This window comes from Callorhinchus milii, unplaced genomic scaffold (genome assembly GCF_018977255.1).
Source record: "Callorhinchus milii isolate IMCB2004 unplaced genomic scaffold, IMCB_Cmil_1.0 Scaffold1, whole genome shotgun sequence".
Taxonomy (NCBI): Eukaryota; Metazoa; Chordata; class Chondrichthyes; order Chimaeriformes; family Callorhinchidae; genus Callorhinchus; species Callorhinchus milii.
Genome location: NW_024704742.1, coordinates 83,555,803 through 83,565,608, shown reverse-complemented (window position 1 = coordinate 83,565,608; position 9,806 = coordinate 83,555,803).

Sequence of the window (9,806 nt, the reverse complement as noted above, 5' to 3'; positions counted from 1 at the left end):
ACACCGACCACACACACACCTCACACACCGCACACCTCATATACACCGCACACACACACCTCATACACCTCATACACACACACACACTGCACACACTTTACACACACCTCATACACCGCACACACACACCTCACACACCGCATACACACACACACACACCTCATACACCGCACACACATACACCTCACACACCGCACACACACACACCTCATACACCTCACACACACACCACACACACATACACCTCACACACACCTCATACACCTCACACACACCTCATACACCTCACACACACTGCACACACCTTACACACACCGCACACCTCACACACCGCACACACACACACACACACCTCATACACCTCACACACACCTCATACACCTCACACACACCTCATACACACACACACACTGCAGACACCTTACACACACCTCACACACCGCACACACACCTCATACACCTCATACACACACCGCACACACCTCATACACACACCGCACACACACACACCTCATACACACACCGCACACACACACACACCTCATACACACCTCACACACACACACCTCACACACCGCACACACCTCATACACACACCGCACACACACACACACCTCATACACACCTCACACACACACACCTCACACACCGCACACACCTCATACACACACCGCACACACACACATACACCTCATACACACCTCACACACACACACCTCACACACCGCACACACACTGCACACACCTCATACACCTCACACACACACACCTCATACACCACACACCTCATACACACCTCATACACACACCGCACACACACACACACACCTCATACACACACTGCACACACCTCACACACACTGTACACACCTCACACACGCTGCACACACCTCATACACACTGCACACACACACTTTACACATACCTCACACACACCTCATACACACTGCACACACCTGACACACACACTGTACACACCTCATACACACTGACCACACCTCATACACACACACTGCACACACCTCATACACACACTGCACACACCTCACACACACCGCACACACCCTACACACACCTCATACACTGCACACACACCTCATACACACTGCACACACCTCATACACACACTGCACACACCTCACACACGCTGCACACACCTCACACACGCGGCACACACACCTCATACACACACTGCACACACCTCATACACACTGCACACACACATACACACCACCCAGAACTATACACATAAACTACACAGGTTACACAGTCTAACACACCTAGAACTATACGTATAAACTATCCAGGTTATACAGTCTAACACCACCCAGAACTATATACCTATAACACAGGTTACACAGTCCAACCACCCAGAAATGTGCACACAAACTATACAGATTATACAGGCCAACACCATTCAAAAAATATAACTCCACACCACAAAGAATAATATAATAATAAAATAAAAATCCTTGCATTTGATATAGCGCCTTATCATGTCTTCGAGACATCTCAAAGCATTTCACAGAATATAGTGTAAAGTGAATTGATTGTATATTTTGTGGGCAAAACAATTGTGCACAGCAGTGTCCCACAAACTGTGGTGGATTGAGTGACCAATTTATTATAATTGTTGTTGAAGAAATTATTACCCCCGGAAAAGCGATCGCCAATCGACTAACAACTGGGTTCCTACTTACTGCTTGGTAAACAGAGGCACGTGGAGTGAGGAAGCTTGCTCAACGTTTCGCCCTGCTATCCTGGCCAATACTCCTACAGATAAATTGTATCTGGAACAGCTCTGTGCAAATTGGCTGCCGGATTTACCTACAAATACAGTTAGTACACTACACTAATTCCTTGTGAAGCACTTTGACGTTTCAGTGTTATAAATACGAGATTAAATGCAAGCCTTAATTATGTTTTGAGATCAATTATTTCCACTTTCATTTATTTAAATATCATTAAATTTAAACTGATTACATTTAATTTAAGCATTGAACAAATGTAATTGTGCATACTAAACATTTCAAAACAAATATACTGTTAAATATGCTCAAAACTGTTTGAAATTTTCTGAAGTTCTGCAGCTTATTACAATAGTGTGTTTTTTTTAATAGGTGATTCAAGTGTGTATTTTAAAACTGTCAAGTGATCACTTCATTGGCATAATTTAGAAAAAGTACTGGTCGCAATGAAGGGAACTCTCATCACTTTGAATTTAATTGATTGCTGGTTGAGGATTTTCATTTTAAAAACAATGAAATTGGCCCAGAGTGTTTTTCTTTTTGCGTGGAATATAGTGATATCATATTACAAACTGTTTACAAACTTTCAAGAGATTTCTATAAACTGACACCAAAGCAGGGCTGTGCCAGTGCATCAAAAGATTAACTTTCACCAGTGTTGCCACTTACAGAATGCTGACTTTTGAGAAAATTGGAAGGATTGGGGTAGGAGACATGGAAGAGAGGAAAATAGAAAGATGCTGCATGTTTAAACAAGCTTATCTTTTAAAAGGAAACCAGCTGTATATAGTATGGTCTAATTGAGTATTATTAGCCGTACAAGAGCCTCTTGTGTATTTTGTGTATCATGTGCCTATTGTGCATCCTGTTCCGCTGATATTAAATATCAAAACAACAAAATTACATTTGTATGGCGCCTTTCACGTTGGGAAGATGTTCCAAGGCGCTGGAAAATCAGTGTTTCAGACCCGAGCTGGGGATTGGGATTCGGGGGGGTGGAGGGCAGGGGGGATGGCACGGTCGAAGAGGAGGGTCTTGTCCATTGAATTTTTTTTAAAAAAGTCGTGTAGAAAAAATGTTTCTGAAAGAACTTGGGTTCTTCCAGTGGTACCTTAAGAAATTGCTCTGCAGTCAGGGAATGAACACGTTCTATCAGTGTTTCATTGGAATATAATACAGTATTACCCATTTCAGGAAGAAAAGGGGCATTGTTTTCTAAATAATCAGTCAGCATTGCCCCAGTGCACACGTTACTTTTGCACACGTTTGTTTCGGAAATTGGAGAAATTAGTAATACATTGTCCTGATAACATGATGTCTGGTAACTGCTGGAGCACTTTAATATATGTTGGTGTTTTTTTGTTGTGAATGCCATCATTTTATTGTAAGATGTGGTTTTATGATAGGTTAGTAAAATTAGTGCAGCGTTTTCCTTTGTTTTGTGTCATTACCACATACTATGTCCAGTGAAAAACAAACTATGGTTGAATATTTTTGAGTGCTTGGGTTTTATTTCAGTAGAAAGTAGAAATTGCTTTGGTTGGTGAATTTAATTTAATCAGTTCAGTAATCCTGCCACTTAAGAACTTTTTGCTAGTAACCTTTGACAGAAAATTTATCATTTTCATTTGATCTTTACACAATAAACTCCTGATAATTTGAACCCTGCTTAACCTGTCACTACACTTAAGTCAATATCCTGGCCACATTTATTTATGTATTTATACAGAAGCCTAACTTGCCACTCCTGATAACACAGCACTGAACCTTTTCCCTTGCAGTGATGAGTTATAAGGATTTAGTGTATTATTATTAAGGACAATTTTAGGATCTGTCTGGTTAGTGAATGTATACAGTGATATCTTTTTGGTTTTATGTAGGAAATTGTAATCTGTTTACAGGATTATAGCTGAAAATTAGCCTATCCCCACTTTTTAGTATTTTCCAAGAAACTGGAATAGAGACTACAATTTTAAAATCACAGTTTTTCTTTTGGTTTATTTTTGCACTTTTTTCAGTTATTTCCTTTGTCATTTATTATTGTTTTTCTATAAAAAGTAGTTTGGTATATCTGTCTAGTCTTTAATGAATGTAAGCTGCTCTTGTGTGGAACGACAGTAGGAACGGGGGAACATAATTGAGCGGATAAATTGCGGAATTCTTTGTGAATCCAATTCCCCCAATGTCGTTTTACATATTTTTCATTCTGAGTTTCCTGCAGTGAATCATTCTGAAAATGAGGTTATAGTTTGACGTGTAGGAGAGTAGCCTGGGTTTACAAGCTTTGGGGACAAAACATTGGTTCACTCTCTCTGCCTTTGCTTTTACTCCTGTATTTTACACCTACCCAGTTTTGTACCCAGATCCACCGTCCACAATATAGGAACAGGAGTAGGCCATTCAGCCCCTCCAGTTTGTTCCGCCATTTATTGGATCATGGTTGATCAGTACCTCAGCTCCTAATATCCCTTTGTGCAATATCCCTTGATACCCTGACCTAATAAAAACTCTATCCACCTCAGTCTTGAAAATTTTAATGGATCCAATATCCACAGCCTTTTGGAACTCTGGAATCTGGAAGTCTCTTCTCCAATATTTGGCTAATTCAGGACTGCCGCCTGTATCCTCACCTGCACCAAACTCTGTGTACTGTGAAGTGACTGCGTATTTGTTGGCAAACGCAGCAGTCAGTTTGCTCACAGAAATGTTCTTACAAACAGCCATGAAGTGAATGACCAATTTCATATTGAGGATGGTTTGACTTTGGGCGAAACTCCTTCCTCCTATCCACGTGAATGTACCATTCTCCGCGTGAACAGGCAAAAAACTGATTCAGTTTTTCTGTGAGGGCTGCTTTTTCTCTGTTTTGCGATTTGGATTGTGGGGAGACTTGTGTGTGAGCTGTCCTTTTGGTCAGGGCATGGATCACCCTGGCTCAGTTGGCAGCACTCTTGCTATTTGGGTCAGAAGGTTGTGGGTTCAAGCCCCATGTCAGGTCTTGAAACTCGTATGTTTGTGGAGTCCTGTAGCTCAGTGGTTAGAGCACTCGCCTCATAAGCGTTCGATTCCCGGCAGGGCGAATCCTTGGGCAAGTTTCCTTACTCCACACACCTGATGATAATCCCTGAAGAAAAAAAACAATAATAATTTGGTCACTTCAATCCACGGCTGTTTGTGGGACACTGCTGTGCGCAATTGACTGCCACGTTTTGCCCACAAATATGCAATCAATTCACTTTACAGTGTGTTCTGTGAAGTGCTTTGAGACGTCTAGAAGACGTGAAAAGCGCAATATCAAATGCAAGGATTATTATTATTTAGCGCCTTGGGACTTCCTCCTGACGTGAAAGGTGCTATACAAATGTAATTTTGTTGCTGACAGTCCAATGCAGTGCTGAGGGGGTACTGCTTTGTTGGAGGTGCTGTCCTTCAGATGAGGATTGAATCATCTGGATGTTAAAGGAGTGGATGTTAAAGATTCCATGGCACTATTCAAAAGAAGTTTCTCTTGGCCAATAAGCCTTAAATAAAATTGGTACGGTAATTCGCTTCATAACTGTTTGTGGGACATTGCTGTGTCTAAATTGGCTGCCTTATTCACCTACAAAAANCACAGTCGCTCTGGTTTACAGTATATCCTATGAAACTTTTTGAGACTCCTCCCGACATGAAAGGCACAATATCAAATGTAAGCATTATTATTATTGCATTGTATTGGAGCTTTGATTGTATTGGAGCTCCGATCACCACTTCATCTCCTTCACCACCTCCACCCCCCTCCCCACCTCCACCAGACCCACCATCATCTTCTACCGCCCCTGGAAGAAGTTACCCCCACAATCCCTAACCGCTGCCTTGGAGTCCTCTGAACTCCTCTCCCTCTGGCCTTCAACCCTCACTGACCCCTCTTCTCCTCTCATCCTCCTCCACAACACCCTCTCCTCCACACTCGACACTCTTGCCCCCATCACCACCCGTACTGTCTCCTACTCCCGCTCCTCCCCCTGGTTCACCACCCACCTCCACTCACTGAAGAGCCAGGTGCGGGCCGCTGAACGCACCTGCGTCAAATCTGGCCTAATGGTCCACCGACAAATCTGGTTGGACCTCCTCAAAATCTGCTGCTCCACTCTAGCCTCGGCCAAATCGTCCTTCTACTCCAGGATAATCCTGGAGGCGAAGAACAACCCCAGGCTACTGTTTTCTACCACATCCCTACTCCTCCGTCCCCCCCGCCACCCCGCGCAGGTCATCTCCTCCAACCTTCACTGCGAGGAGATGCTGGATTTCCTTGAATCCAAAATCAAGGGAATTCGCTCCGCGGTCACTCCCCCTCCAACTTCCACCAACCCCCCACCCCCTCCCTCCCACAATCCGACTCCTACCCATCCTCCCCGCACATCTTTGTACCCGTTTCCCCACCCTCTGTCACCAAACTCATCCTGTCCCTGAAACCCACCACCTGCTCCCTTGACCCCATCCCCACTCGACTCCTTATCTCTCAGCTCCAACTCTGGTCCAACTCTGGGCCACGCCTTTATCACCTCAAGGCTGGACTATGGGAACTCTCTCCTCGTCGGCCTTCCCGGCATCTCCCTCCACAAGCTGCAGGTCATTCAGAACTCTGCAGCTCGTGTACTGTCCCGCACCAGACACCGCGACCACATCACTCCCACCCTCGCTCGCCTCCACTGGCTCCCCAACCCCCAGAGGATCGAATTCAAGATCCTCATCCTCACCTACAAGGCCATTCACGGCCTCGCTCCCTCCTACCTCTCCAACCTACTATCCCCCTACCTACCTGCCCGTACCCTCCGTTCCTCTGGCTCCGGTCTGCTCCACGTCCCCCGCCCCAACCGCCCTACCATCGGTGGCCGGGCCTTCAGCCTCTCAGCCCCGAGGCTCTGGATCTCTATCCCCCAGTGCCAGGAGCGTGTTTCAAAGCTCGTAACAGAATTTACTGTAACAGTGTAGTGCACGTGTTTTGTAGACCAACTTTATTTTGTGGATTGTTGGCTAGACATAATGAGAGCCTCCCTTCTCTAGGGATTGAGTCCAGATTTCAGTCTGGAGTAATTGCCATTTTAAAGGACTGTGTAGTTTGTTCACTAAGTTGGTATTTCAAAGAAATGAAATCCCAGAACTGAATACCGAACGCCATAAGACATTAGTTCAACATTAACTCCCCACCAAAATGTCAAATTCTTTATTTTGCTATACTGCTGGATCACCACTAGTCAAGTGTTGATACTGTGTCTGCCTGTCCACCTTGGAAAGCATGGTATAATGATGGCGATCTTGCTTATTCTGCATTTGGTACCGTCTGCTTTGTTGACTGTTTCACTTATTGAGAATCAGCAAATTGTTGGGTTGGATGTAATGGAATTGGACGCTGCTGAACCGATTGACACAAAAAAGGAATAAACAGTTTGAGAAAATGTTTTTTTTCTCCTCAAGCCATTCAATATCAAGGAAGCAGGAGGCTTTTAAAAAGGAAATGCCATTTTTTCAGGGTGGGAGCTTCTGGCACAGATTTTCTTTAAAGATCCATCCAGCCCTCCACCATCCCTTTCCGGACATGGAAAAGGCTTCCCGCTGAGACCCTCACAAATGGCCTCTCATCTTCAGACTTGCTCTCTCTTGGGCCTTTCACTCGCAACAATCCTGATGCAGCCGTCAAGCTGCTCCATCATCGCCTCACCTCCACCTTCAACTCCCTTGTCCCCCAGAAATCCAGGGCTGTCTCCAAACCCACCCACTCCCCCTGTTACAACAGCCATCTCCGCTCCCTAAAATCACAAACCCGGTTGCTCGAGCACAGGTGGCAGAAAACCAGCCTCACGGTTCACCACCAGCTTTGGCTCGAGCACCTTCGGACCTGCCACTGCTCCCTCTCACAACCAAAAACTGTATCATTCAAAGACCATTCTGGAGGCCAAAAATAACTCCCAAATCCTATTCTCCACCACCCCCTCCTCTGTGAGCCTCCTCAAGCACTCTCAATCATTACATCAGACTCAATGTAGAGTCCTGTAGCTCAGTGGTTAGAGCACTCGCTTTGCAAGCGAGACACCTGAGTTCAATTCCAGGCACAGGGCGAAACCCTGGGCAAGTTTCCTTACTCCACACACCTGATAATAATCCCTCCAAAACAAAACAATAATAAATTGGTCATTTTCAATCTACGACTGTTTGTGGGACACTGCTGTGTGCAATTGGCTGCCGCGTTCACCACAGATATACAGTCAATTCACTTTACAGTATATTCTGTGAAGCGCTTTGAGACGTCGAGAAGACGTGAAAAGCGCTACATCAAATGCCAGGATTATTATTATTATTATTAAGTGTGCAGAGGTCATGGACTTCCTTACCTCTAAAATAGAAAATATCAGCCTGGCAGCCTCAGCCTCCTGCTCTGTCCCCCCACCCCCACACCCCACCACAGCTCCTACCATGGCCCCCATCTTACATTCCTTTGCTCCCATCCTTCCATCCTTCCTCCTTCCCATCTCTCCTTCCCTCTCATCCTCCATCACCCTGATGAAACCCACCACCTACTGCCTTGACCCCTCCCCACCAACTGCTGTGGGCAGAGGAGCTTCCCCTCCTCTGCCCACTGTTGGCAGATACCATTAATCAATCCCTCTCCTCAGGAACAGTCCCTCTCCCCCTCAAAACCGCTGTCGTCACCCCCCTCCTTTAAAAAAAAACCTACCTTCGATCCCTCCAATCTTGGCCACTACCGCCCTATCTCAAACCTGCCCTTCCTGCTCAAAGCTTTGGAACGTGTTGTTGCCAGCCAACTTCGCTCACACCTCTCCCTCTACTCCCTACTCGAACCCCTCCAGTCCGGTTTCTGCCCTGCCCACAGTACAGGGACAGCACTCGTGAAAGTCACAAAAGATATCCTCTCTATCTGTGACCAGGGCTCCCTCTGCTTCCTCATTCTCCTGGACTTCACCGCTGCGTTCGACACAGTCGATCACGCCATCCTCCTCCACCGCCTCTCCTCCATCATCCACCTCAATGTGACTGCACTCACTTGGTTCGAGTCCTACCTTACAAACCGCCAACATTACATTTCCGCAAATGCTTTTTCTTCCCTCCCCTGCCCGGTCACCCGCGGGTTATCCCAAGGCTCCATCCTTGACCCCCTTCTCTTCCTCATCTGTATGCTCCCTCTCGGTGATGTCATCTGCAGACACGGGGTTAACTTCCACATGTATGCGCATAACATTTGACTCTACTTCTCCTCCTCCAGCTGCGAACCCCAGTCCCCCGATGTTCTGTCAACTTGTCTGATAGACATCAAGACTTGGATGAGCGCAAACTTCTTGCAGTTAAACGTCAACAAGACGGAAGCCATACTTTTTGGCTCCTGCTGACGCCTTCTGTCCTATGGTTCCAACCTCCTCAACCTACCCGGTTTGTCCTTAAACCTCTGAACCCGTGCCCAACTTAGGCGTCCGGTTCAATCCCCAGTTATCCTTTCTCCCCCACATCCAGTCCCTGGCCAGGACCACTTTCCTCCACTTCCACCACATTGACCGTCTCCAACAATACCTCACTCCACAAGTTGACGAATCCCTTGTCCACACCTTCGTCACCTCTCGGTTGGACTACTCTAACGCCCTCCTAGCCGGTCTCCCGTCCTCCACTATTCACAAAATTCAACTTATCCAAAAATCCCCCACCCGCATTCTCATCCGCACTGAACTCCGTAATCCCCGATTACTCCAGTCCTTGCCAAACTCCACTGGTTCTTTGTCAAAATCCTCACTCTAGTGTTTAAATCTCTCTATTCCTTGACACCCCCCTATCTCTCTAACCTCCTCTCTCCCCACAGCAGTACCTGCTGCCTCCACTCTACTGGGTCCAGCCTCCTCCTTGTCCCCTGAATCCTCCGTTCCACCATCAGCAGCCGTGCCTTCAGCTACTACGCCCTGAAACTTTGGAACTCCCTCCCTCAACCCCTTCACTTCGCCCCTTCCTTCCCCATTTTCAGGTCGCGGCTGAAGACCTTCCTCTTCGACCGTGCCTCTGGTCACCTTCCCTCTC